Here is a 13382-nt window from a genome sequence, read left to right on the forward strand (position 1 = left end):
ATTTTACAGCAACTGAATGATATGCTTTGAAAATGGGAATGAGCTGCTATAGTTCAGACTTCTGATGTTATCTGAAAACCCATGTACACGAAAACAACAACTGAATAATATGAATACATACCACAAACAAATCATCAACAATAAATATACATTTTGTAACTATTGATAAGTACGGAGTTACGGATAGATTACTTTTGTCGAAAAAATGGTAAAAAGTGAAATGATTTTAATACAAATATTTCTAAGCTACAAGTTTGAGAACATAGATCGTCAAGCCCTTAAAAATTTAAAAAAGAATTCGTTTTTATATTTAAAGTGGTGGGAAAATATATGCTTTAACATCTGATTCTCTTCAACCCCTTGTGTGTGTTTGGGGGGGACGATCCAGAAATAATACAATCTATAATAGGAATTTAAATTTTTTTTAAAGGTAAAAAAAGGAAATTTTAGATTTAGCATTTGATTTTTTTTGCCCCAAATCTAAATCAATGTAGTTTTTCGGTCGTCTTTTTCGGTTATTATCATTATTTATTTCCAAAGTTTTAAAAACCTTGAAATTTTTAATATGACAAAATTATGATGCGCAAATTTAGAATTTTAGCTATGACTTTTGAAGTTCTCTATTTGAGACTGGTGACTTTTCGTCGGAGGTTATTGTCGGATTTCCACGTGTTTCTTAAAATCCCGATCTTTTTAACGATATTTTAAGAATTGTGACTTGCATGCACCAATTGCTTTTGACGTGCTTTATTTGTGAAGATTTCAACGTAGACATAAGATTTTTTNGTAAAATATGAAATGATTTTAATACAAATACTACTTCATATTTCTAAACGATTCATAAACCACAAGTGAGATAACATGGATTGACTAACCCTTAACACAGCGGAAAATTAACTAAAAATTTCAAAAAAATTATATTTTTATATTTAAAGTGGAGGTAAAACATAAGTTTTAACATCTGATTCTCTTCAACCCCTGTTGCGTGTGGGGGGAGGGAGAACGATCCAGAAATAATACATTTTATAATAGGACTTTTAATTTTTTTAAAGGAAAAAAAGGAAATTTTAGATTTAGCATTTGATTTTTTTTGCCCCAAATCTAAATCAATGTAGTTTTTCGGTCGTCTTTTTCGGTTATTATCATTATTTATTTCCAAAGTTTTAAAAACCTTGAAATTTTTAATATGACAAAATTATGATGCGCAAATTTAGAATTTTAGCTATGACTTTTGAAGTTCTCTATTTGAGACTGGTGACTTTTCGTCGGAGGTTATTGTCGGATTTCCACGTGTTTCTTAAAATCCCGATCTTTTTAACGATATTTTAAGAATTGTGACTTGCATGCACCAATTGCTTTTGACGTGCTTTATTTGTGAAGATTTCAACGTAGACATAAGATTTTTTTTATAGCTCTTTCAACAGTTGTTGCTAGGCTTTCCCAAAGGGTTTCGAAAATCCTGATTAATTTTCTAGTATTATAACGACTTGCGATTTTCGAATCATTACTAATCATTACTTTCGACGTACTTTATTTGTACCGATTTACTCATCAATCTATGTTTTTTTTCCTTCTACTTATTTCTCTTTTTTTTAAAAAAGAACATCTCAATTTTTTTTATACAATATTATCACAAAACGCGAAATTCGAATGTGAGTTTTAGACTCTTTACTGTTTTTGAGCTTTATTTCTAATTTTTGGTAGTTTAAAACAGTACTTAAAAAACTGTTTTAAAATTCACCATTCGTAAAATCTCTTATAATTCACTAAATATAAATGCCCTGATGTTGAAAATATACTAAGCTTAATGTTGCAGTTAATTTTGAGCTATAATGCGCTTGTTTTATTTTAAAATTAAAATTTTTACCTACAATTTTTTTTTAAATTAAAATATTTAATTTGCATTTACGTTGCTCAATAAAATCTTTATTTATTCTTTACTTTCATTCAAGAATATTACAGTTTATTTTGAAGTATAATTTTTGCATTACGTGATGTGATAAAAAAAATTAAAAAAAAACATCTCTTCCAGATCACGTTTATCTTTTTTCGATTTATTAATTTTTTGGATAAAAAGGATTTTTTTTTTTGAAAGGTATAATTTTGGTATTCTTTAGTTTTGAATGAATTTAATGCTTAATAGAATTTAATTTTATGCAATATATTACTTAGTTGAGTGATAAAAAAAGAAGAAAAAAATTTAAATAAATATAAAAGAATTATAATTATTTAAAGAAATTTAATTTTATGCACATATAGTAGTACTAAGATGACTGATAAAAAGAACTGCGCCTAAAGCACTGACGATTACGTCAGTGTTTTAGGCACAGTTTTTAGTTGCATTGAAATATATAAATTAATATAAATTAAAATAAAATGAAAAATAAAAAATTTCCGCAAAAAAAAAAAAAAAAAAAAAAAAAAAAAAAAAAAAAAAAAAAAANAAAAAAGGCCGTCAACATATCTAGATGCTTGGGAACGTATCCTTTCTTACAAAAATGTTGTGCACCCTACTATGTGAACTTCACTAAAAAGATTTTTATATTTCGCCTTTTCATCTCAATTTAATTCCTTATTAATTAATATAAAGAAATTAAAATGCATAAATTTATGTAAATCATAATAAAATTAATAATTAAGAATTTCCGATTGTTTCTTCTATGTTCCTGTCTCATATTAAAATTTTTAAAAAAAAAGTGTCTAAGGTAGGGCGCATTTACAATTGTTGCAGAGGGTGCACCTAAGACTATTAAAAATAATGTATTACTACTGTTACAAAAATCTAAACCGGTAAATTGGCAGCTTTATCGATAAGAGTACAATGCTTCAATGCGTTAAAAAAAAATTTAAAAAAAAAAGAAAAGGAAGAAGAAGAAGAAAAAACGAATTATCCAGAATAACTTTTGATCTAATGATCTTCTAATTTATTCATCATTTTTATAAATTATTTTCCATGACAAATTATAAAATTTGAGCTTAATCGGTAGGTTAGTTCTTGAAAACTCGAATTTTAAAAAATTCGTATACTTAAAATTCGATTTCTCAAGAAAAATCCGAGTGATTACGCTAAAATTTTGTATTTTGTCATGCAAAGTTATATTCTTTAAAATAATGTAAAAATATTATGTTCGTTACAGTTCAAAATGTTTTCGACTACTATTAAATAAAATAAAAAAGAATAAATATTTACTAAAATTTATTTTTTGCATGGAATTATCCTTGGATAAACAAATTTTATAATTGTTTGCAAGAATTTTTAAATTCTCTTAAGGAGTTCTCGATATGTGGCGAAATTCGCAAAAGATAAAATGAACAACATTTGATCGCTCTCCTGAGGACCACATTTCTCAGATTGTTGCTACCCACTATATTTTGGGGTTCAGAAATCCGAACACGTAAGGGAAGGAAAAATATATGTTTATACAGGGATAGTACGTTTTTGTGTCTGATTTCGTAACTTAAAATATCATCTGCAGTAATTAATTAGCATATTTGAAGTCAGTTTAGATTACCATTAAGATTGAGTCCTCGAACGTGAAGATCTGATCTTTGGATCAGAAGTTATTAAGGGTAGTTCGTTTATTTTTTTACGCACTGTATACATCATATCAGGAACATGGGTGAAAGCGAGACGGAAAAGGGGAAAAGCTGGTAGAAAGCCCATTTCACTTTTAACATGTTTTAGGGAGGAGTTAAACTATTCTCTGTTTTAATTAATCAGTTTTATTTACTTTTCTATAAAGAAAGAAGATGTTTTATATATATGCTAAAATTTTAAAAAAATTTCGGTAGTTACAGAAATTTAATGTTTCTCGAAAAAAAATGCAAGAATGAAATGTCTTTTGTACCAGTTTTTGTTCTTTTCCGTCTTGCTATATATTGGCTTTTAGCCCTGATCAGTAACGCTGAATTTTTTATTTATTACAAACCTGAAACTTTTGAGAATGTGGTAAAGAACGAATTTTCACAAACGTCATTTGATAACAAGCAGGGATGCCAACTGCTCCGGACACGCCAAAATAATTTTTAAAAAAACGGTAAATACCGACAAAGTAAATTTTGCAAATATTTGACTATTTTTGCTTGCTTTTTAACCCGTTTTGTCCCGAATTTATATATTGAATTCATACAAAAAGTGGTTTTATGGAAAAAGTGGTATAATATATTTTCGAAATTGTTTTTTCTACTGTTAGGGCACTCAAAAAGTCTTTGATAGATCAGAAAGTACTTGCTTCTTATAATTCTAGATCTAATCAGAAATAAATAAATCATTGTGGTATCTGAGAATCTTTTAATTCACCCAGATAAATGAAAATGCTGAAAATAGTTTCCCACCACAATGAATGTTTTTGAGAAAAGGAACTATCCTAAATATATGACGCTGCGCGTTAACCGGTTAAAAGGTATAGCATGACATTAAGGCTCCTATACTATCAGAGCTGACCTATCAAGCAATATTGGAGCAAACAAGTTCGCAAGTTAACGTTATTTTAGTATTCGTTACGTTATTGCAGAGATGGCAACTGCTACGGACACGCTAAAATAATTTAAAAAACGGTATATAACTACAAAGTAAATTTTTCAAATAGTTGACAATATTTGCTTGCTTTTAAAAATGTAAAGCATGTAATTAGTACCATAAAATGGTGAATTATATAAGCCTACGCATTGTTGAGAAATAGTGATGGATTAAAATCTACTAAATCGAACTTATGAAACCAAGAATTACAATTAATAAACTACCACTTGAAAAAATTTATTCGCCGTGCTTATGTTAGCTCTTTGCTCCAACAATAAATGATAAGTCGGCCTGTCTAATTCTCTCTCTCTCTCTCTTTATTTAACTAAAATTGGGTGCCTGGGCCGCGCAGCGGCCCCTAACCCATTCATCATGAAGTATTTACAAGTTGAATTAAAAAACATTTTGAATTATGCAACATTTAGGTAGCATTACTGAAGATCAAGCATATTTGCTTGATAAATTAAACATGATTTGATATTTAATATAAGTCATGATTTATGCAATAATCAGAAATTTTCGTGAATATAAAAAGCACAATTGATATTTAAGCATTGATTGGTATTAAATTTGATGCAATCATAGGTTGTGATTAAAATATGAATTAAATTAATGTGTAAACAATTACAATTGATATTTTAGCATTGAATGGAATTTAAATTTGATGCATTCATAAGTTGTGATAAATTATGAGTAAAATTAGAATATATGCAAATGCGATTGACAATTTAGCATTGAATAAAGTTAGAATTGTGTAATTTTAAGTTGTAAAACAAATATAACATGATATATGATAAATTTACAGAAGTTTTGTTTAATATTGGTGTCGCCATCTATCGGACACAGTTTGCAATTTAATTGAGCTGTTTTACTTTTTTCATTGAAGAAGAGTTTGATAATCTACATATTACACTAATGCAAGAGTTCCGAATGAATAGTCCGGAATTGGGCATGACTATGACATTATGGAGCATTATCTCTAATGATTCTTTGCAGTAATTGGAGTACCTCTTCATTCTTTATGAGTTCTTGCAGTTCTTTTATTATTATGACAAGTCTGCGAGCCATACCGGCTGTTGTTGTGGAAATCGGGCGAGAGCCCTTCCTAGTGGGACGGGCTATGCACCCAGTGTAGTTTGCGGTGTGGGATTCACTACAGTTGCAACATTTTGGTGGAGTGTGTCTGTCCTTTCTGCATTCGTGGGAGCGATGATTGCCAGCGCATTTCACACATCTTGAGGCAGCGTTGCATGATCTTTGAGTGTGGTGGAATGCTTGACAATTAAAACATTGAATTGGTCCACGACCCCCCCTAAATCTCTCTATTCTGACTGGAATACTTTGAATAGTGGTGATGGAGTTAATTTGATGATTTTGCACTGTATTTTTAAGAATTATGAGAAAAAGTGGGAGGAGCCTATAGGCCTCGCCCACTTTTCTCTTAAACTGTATGACTTTATGAGTTGTAATGCCTGTTTTTGCCAGTTGATGGGAGATCTCATCTGTTTTGTATTCTGTTGATAGTCCACGGAGTAATACTTTAATATGTATGGTTGGATGTGCTTGTGCAGAGGTTATGGGTGTGTCTGTTTCTTCATTGGGAACTTCCATGGGTGGAGCTATGTCGGAGTTGACTATTGTTTCAGATAGTAGCAAGGAGGTGGCGGCATCTATTGGTGAAGAAGAGGTGCTTTCTGTAATCATGATTTGTGTATCCTCAATATTTTTGGCTTTGTTTTGCTTTTTCTTCTTCCTTTTTCGCTTTTTTGTAGGAGGCTCTGCATTATTTTTAGCTGTATTTTCTGTATCGGTTGTCATTTCGCTTTTCTGTTCTAAATTTTGGCCTGCATCTTGAGTTTCCATAAGTTGAGTTTTGAGTTGCGAGCAATCCTGGAGCTCTTTCGCTGTTGTTTCAATTTCTTCGTTGGTCATCCTTATCATTTCCATCCATTCTTCATATAACTTTCGTTCACCTGGACTCATGCTTTCCACATTTACCGTTGGTTCTCGTGAAGTCTTTTCGGTTTGCCATTTTCCGCCACGTGGATGATTTTGATATGTGGCCATATTGCGTGATTTGATTTTGTTGTCGAATTCTGTGGATTCCTCATCCGTCGTAGAGTCACTGAGGTTTTGACGCCCGGTAGGCGTGCTTGTCTTTCCACCACGTCCGCAACGTCGAAGACTCATTTTGCAGTACTTTAAAAATTGAATTGAATAAACTTAATTTTGTACTTTACTTTAAACTACGAGCTTCAAACTTCGCCACGTCCAGACATAATTTCGAGAGAATTATTAAGAACTACTCACCAAAAGGATTAAACATCAATAACTCAAAACATCAAAATTTTTTCCTCGTCAGGAACATCAAATGGGCTGTCCGGAATCGTCAAGGATCTCTCAATCTTTTCTAGGCATCACATCCCTCATTCACTGTCACCGGCACCTGTCAAGACGAAGTCATCTGTCTAATTCAGGGGCTCTACATGACATGAATAAGCCTGCGAATTATTTAGAAATAGTGGTGGTTAAAAATCTACTAAATTGAATTTATTAAAACAAGAATCACAATTGATAAACTACCACTTGAAAATATATATTTGCTGTCTGGAGCAAATTGGCATCTCTGTAAACAAGTGTCATTAATCAGCACGAGTTATTTAATATTTAGCTATGACGACAGTTCGTTATTATTTTTCGCTAGTGTCTTATGTAAGGGAATTAATAATTTTTTTAATTTACAACGTTTTAAAATTACTCGTGCTTTTTAGACTTTAACCCCTTAACTTGTGCGTTCAAGTTAATTCGAGCGCGCTAAACAGACCAAACTGTGCACACTCAAGCTAATTCGAGCGGAGTTGTATCTTATGCTGCTATAATTTTTCACACTCGAATATAATCAAGAAATGAAAATAACAATGTGAAAGCTAAGAACAAAAAAAAATCGTTTTATTGATATTTATCATTTACATAGGATTGTAAGCTATAACACTTATTTATTCAAGAATAATATAGCCTTTTTCCATGGAACAAAAGCGCAGTATATCAAAATTGTCCACCAAATGAAAAGACAATGATCTAAAGCAGGGCTGTCCAACTGCAAGGAGCCCACGGGCCAGAATTCCGGTCACTGATCACCTGGCGGGCCGCAGTTTGAAAAAGTTGAACAATACCCTCTTACCTCTTACACAATAGCAATTAATAGTTGAATTATTAATTATAAAACAATGGAACAGAAGGATTATAAAGCAATTTGCTTACTTTTCAATGAGAAAACTGAGGCCGATCAGCCTGAATAAAAAGTTGGCGGGCCGCACAATATGTGTTGGCGGGTCACATGCGGCCCGCCAGTTGGACAGCCCTGATCTAAAGTATGTTTTTTACATAAAAAAAGTGATTTTTTCGGGCCGGTTGTTTTTAAAAAAGTCTGTGAGTTAAGGGGTTAAAGCGTACTTATAGTATTTTTGTTATAGAAATTGTTGCTGTGAGTGATTCTTGATATAGCGAGTGTAAAAACGAATAATAAGGGGAAAAGAAAGCGAATAAATGAATCGGTAGACTTACCATTGTCTTATAAAACCCTTTCTGGATCATCAAATTCTGAATTAAAATTTTTGTCGGGCAGGAAATTAGCAAGTGTGACCTTATTGAAGTGATAAACTTTAGCTTTTTTGATGTTCAAGGAATAGCAGAAACTAAACACTCAAAAGCAATTAGTTTTTTAAAATGGTTTGTCACATTTGCATACAAGCAAACTTTAAATCCTTTGGTGAATGATTTTCCTCTTTGGTAGTAAAATGGAATTTTTCTTATAATTTAACCCCTTGGGGATGGGTGATTCATAAAAGCATTCGTATAAAATCCGAATCAGGATGTAATTAAATAAAAAACGGTAACTTAAATGTAGTCGTTGCTAATTATTTGACAGACTTACTTTGCTTTTACTTTAATTATTGTTAGTTTAATCATATATATAATCAATGTTAGTTCAAAGTATAACTAAATAATTTTATTTTGAACTAAAGTAATGGTGAATTAAATAAATCAAACAATTATAACTCCGCCCACAAATAAACTGCTAAAGAACTATTTTGATTACCAGTTTTATATTTTTACCCTGATTGATACGGTTTCATGCTGGCACGTATTTGTGACAGTCGGCGCGAAAGGGTTAATTTACGAATATAATTGGTTTGTTTTATTTACTTGTCAACCACGACAGATTCAATTCTCAAGTATATATGTTAAATTTCTCTAAATTATTTTTAAAATTGAATTTGAGCTCATTTGAGGATGCGGGCACCTCACTTCTTCATCTGGTTACTGGCCCTTGGGTAACTGAGACTAATGGCTTTAGGTGAGGGAGGAAGGCGTTGGCGGCTTACTATCGAAAAAGAGGTTAGCATAATCTAGTCGAGTATCATCTTTTTAGTCATTTCCTCTCCTCGGGAGCATCCATCTCTCACAGGCCCCCATGTAAACCTGTTCCGGAGGCAACGGTTACCTCCTTCGAGGTGGGGAAGTATTGCTAGGAAAACAACCCACCTCCTAACAGAGGGTCCCTCCGTCCTTACCCTGTAAGCAACCCCATTCCTCTCCGCTCCCAACAAACACCTTTCATCAATTGTCTCTCCCCACTCATGTAAACAGCTAATGAAAAGGGACTCGAAACCCGTCTGCTTTTGTTCTTTATAGACATATATGGTTTTGAAAAAGGTTTACGTATTAAACAAAGAAAATATTTACTTATAACGAATTCATTAAAAAATAAACATAATGTAAATAGATATCATGACAGTCACTTCAAAGATGGCGAGAAGCTTGACTTTCGCATTTTTAAGTCTTGGAATAAAGTATTCATACCTGCAAACTCTTCCGGATTTTCCGGAAGATTTTGTTTTCATATTTAAAGTGGTAGTAAATATATACTATTTTTTCTCTTATAAACTTAATTTTTAAATGATTTTGATCACCACTATTCTTACACAAATTAGGCACATATATTAATATGCGTTACTATTATGGTTGTCAACTTAAGTTTGCTTATATACAACGTATTTGTTTGCTTAAAATTGAAGTTTTAACTCCATTTTAATACCACTGGGGAAAATGATAATGGAAGGGATTAAAATTTGGCAAATATGAAGTATTGCATATTTATATATATTCTAATTTTTTATAAAAATAGTGGTGGTCAAAAAATTTAAAGTAAGTTTACAAATGAAAGGAATATCAAGGAAGGCATACACTTCACTTCAAATACACCTTCAATACTACCACTTCAAATATAGAAATAAAATTTTACGCCAAATGCCTAAAAGTTGGCAGGTTGAATAATAGTGCCGCCAAACTGGGTATAAAGAAAAAAAATATATCATTTCTGTTTAAATCAATTAAAGACACGTTTTTCTGGACTGCGGAACTACCCACTAATTATTTTTGATAACAAATTTAACAGTTCATTATTCTTGAACTATCGAATGTTAAGTTTTTTATCAGTACATTTTCCTATAAGTCATTGTAAATTTAAATGTTGAAGTATATCTATAACGATTCAGCACAACAAAATGTAGCATAAACTGGATTACCCAAAACAGCAGCGTCGGCGCTGTGGTGGGTAAGCAGTAATTTAAATTAATATATGAACAATAATAATAAATAAAATAACATCAAGAATTATGTTATTATTGTTGATATTATTTTAATTATTGTTATCACTGTTATTCCCATTTCTAAATAACCTTGCTGTTTTATGAGAATTAATTAGCTTTAACCCTTTCTAAAGCCGTGGCAAGTATACTTATCAAAAATTTTTAAATCTATATATATATTTCTCTTACACGGCTACAAAAAAAAGCCTCATTACAACTCCCCGAATGGAAACGCTAGAAAATCGACCAATGATTTCTGCAAAAAATGTCACATGCCAAATCTAGCTGAGGTGGCTCAACATACAGCACTTTTAAAAACGGAAACTGAAATAACAATTCAGCTGAGGCAATCTCATACTGTTAAGCTAGGAAGAAGTGAGTAGTCTTGGTCGATAGATCTCTATTTTAGTATTTTGACGAAAGCTCTTTTTTTTTCCCGAATTTTTTATATTACGAATTTATTTGACGATTTTTGATTTATATCACGAATTCATTTGTTTTATTATTGTTATTCATTGAAAAATGAGTCTCAGTCAATGAGTCTTTATTTGAATTGAAATTTATTTTAATGACTTAGTATTTGCTAAAAAGATGTAATTTTTAAAAAAAAAAGTTTTTATATGGATTTGAATGATTGTTTTGAATTTTGTGCATTTGCAATGTACCTAAGCTAGTAGCGAGCGAGGCGAGATTGGTTTGCGAAGCAAACCATATAAGACTGCGTAGCAATTTTCGGGTGTTGGCGAGCGAGCAGGGGGCGCAGCCCACTAGTATTAATACATTTTATAAATGCTGCAAACTTCAAAAGGAATAATGTATTTTATAACTTTTATACGTTTTCTTAAACTAACAAATGGTTACCAATTTTATTCAAATGTACTTCAAGAAGACTGAAGTTATTAACAAATGGGAACCTAAATTAAAAGTGGTAAGTATACTTACCACAGCCTTGGAAAGGGTTAAGCAGGTTAGACATCGCCCTAATAATTTCTCGATTAACTGATGTTATCTATGTCTGAAGTTATATTGCTTGCATCTTTGGGTAATTAAGACAATAACAAATCAATTGATAAAAAGTAAAATGCATTTACATACCCGTCTTAATCGAAATGAAGACAAGCGTTACTTGACTTTTGAAAAGTTTCTATGTCAATTCCAATTAAAGACGAAAAACAAGAAAAATTATAATTTTTTTATTTAAAAAAAAAGGTGGTAAAATAACATTACGTTTTTTTTTTAATTTGTTAGAATTAAAGAGAAGTGCTCCAATTTCTTCAAAAATTATAATAAATTGGCGTTAAATAGTTAAACTTGTAGAATAAGGATAATTACTCTCATACTTTAACCCTTTCGAAGGCCGTTATAAGTATACTTACCACCAATTTTTTAAAGTCTCTGGTGAACTTTTTTACCACTTTTAATTTAGGTTTCCATTTGTTAATAACTTCAGCTTTCTTGAAGTGCGTTTGAATAAATAGGACTACCATTTGATAGTTTAAGAAAACGTATAAAAGTTTTAAAATGCATAATTCCTTTTGATGATTGTAGCATTTATAAAATTTACTTTATAAATAAAGAATAATAAAAGTCAACAAGTTCCTAATAGGTCGTGTTAAACATACTTACCACCAAAAAATGGCATTTTTATAAACCAAATGAGTTTTTTTTTTCTTATATCAATTACTATTCTTATAAGAATTTGAATTCTAAAAATACTTTAATTTACCTTCACTAGAAATAAATGGCCCATTAACACGTTCACGCCGGAGTGACCCACCGGTGGGTCACGCTAGATTGTCTCATCTTGGCAGCGCACCGGAGTAAAAACTGAACAATAAATTTCATTTTTTAGTTTTTTTCCGGAATAATAAGAATCTATTACTATCAATTGTTTTTAACGGATGCAATTTTTTACATTGAATTGCTTCTTCGCCGTGATAAATTTCCTTACAGTGAATTGTTATTTAACTCCTCCCGAATATTATCTAATATTGAAATAATTCTTCTACCAGTATTTTCCCGTACCAGTATTTTCATTTTTCCCGGCGAGAACCTGTTAAAGGGTTAAATAGCTAAAATAGGTTAGTTTTACTGAACTAAAATCGGCATTTTCTTTATGTTATTTATGCATATTATGTAGTCAAACATACAGCCGATTTTTTCAAGAAAAAAAACGTTAGTCATTAGTAGAAAAATTGCAAATGAAGTAAATGTAGTATTTTTAGAACTTAAAAGCTGTTTGACGTAATTTTATAAATACGTTAGATGCAGCTACTCTAGTATAAATTTCAGAAACCTTGCAATTTTCAATGATTTTGCATCAATATCTGATAGGCATTTCTAAATAACACTCGCACTCATTTATATTTATTTCATTTATTATCATTATACTGCCGCGGTAAAATTATTAAACGTTGACACGTCCGCGGTGATAAAAAGGTTGGGAAACCCTGACGTATGGGACGTGTTCTCCGATTTAAAAAATAATTTACACCATTTTCTTTCAAACCGTTTTGAACTATTTCTGCACAATACAGGGATGCCACAGGTGACTAAAAATACAAAAAGATGGTGATTAACAAATTGCAAAAACCTATAAATGGATATTAAGTTTTCAACTTTTTGAAATATTGTTCCTTTAGTTTACTATAGAAAGTCTGGGAGGCGCTAAAATTGTGGCAGAAACTCAATTCACTTTTGCTATCTCTGTAATTAGTCAATCGTAACTAGCACTATGGCTCACATTTCAAATAATTCATATTTAAAACAAACATTCTTGGTATTTACTTTAGTTTTAATAATCTAATATAAATCTGCTGTAAAAAGTTGCTGATTTTAATTTGTTTTAAAAAAATCGAATTTTTTATTCATCCTTAGCATTATAAGACTTAAGTTACTACGTTCACCGGAACGAACGCTCGTAAATAATAGAAAAAGATAACTTTTAAGCTTTTAGATTTTATTCTAAGCATTATCGAGAAAAAAAATCAAATTAATAATAAATAAAGTGGTAATAGTGACACGTTTTTTTTTAAAAATCTATATATATATTTCTCTTACACGGCGATAAAAAAAAGCCTCATTACAACTCTCCGAATGGCAACGCTAGAAAATCAACCAATAATTGCCGCTAAAAATGTCACATGCCAAATCTAGATTGGGTGGCTCAACATATAGCGCTTCTAAAAACGGAAACTGAAATAACCAGAGTG

At 31.1% G+C, this 13382-nt stretch overlaps 1 protein-coding gene across 1 annotated transcript in view; it reads right to left on the reverse strand.

Annotated features, from left to right (window-relative positions):
* LOC107448691 (uncharacterized) overlaps positions 1 to 13382 on the reverse strand; it is a 189668-nt gene that overhangs the window by 154956 nt on the left and 21330 nt on the right. The gene's annotated exons all lie outside the window — the stretch shown is intronic.

The sequence above is a fragment of the Parasteatoda tepidariorum genome, chromosome 10 (genome assembly GCF_043381705.1).
Source record: "Parasteatoda tepidariorum isolate YZ-2023 chromosome 10, CAS_Ptep_4.0, whole genome shotgun sequence".
Classification (NCBI taxonomy): Eukaryota; Metazoa; Arthropoda; class Arachnida; order Araneae; family Theridiidae; genus Parasteatoda; species Parasteatoda tepidariorum.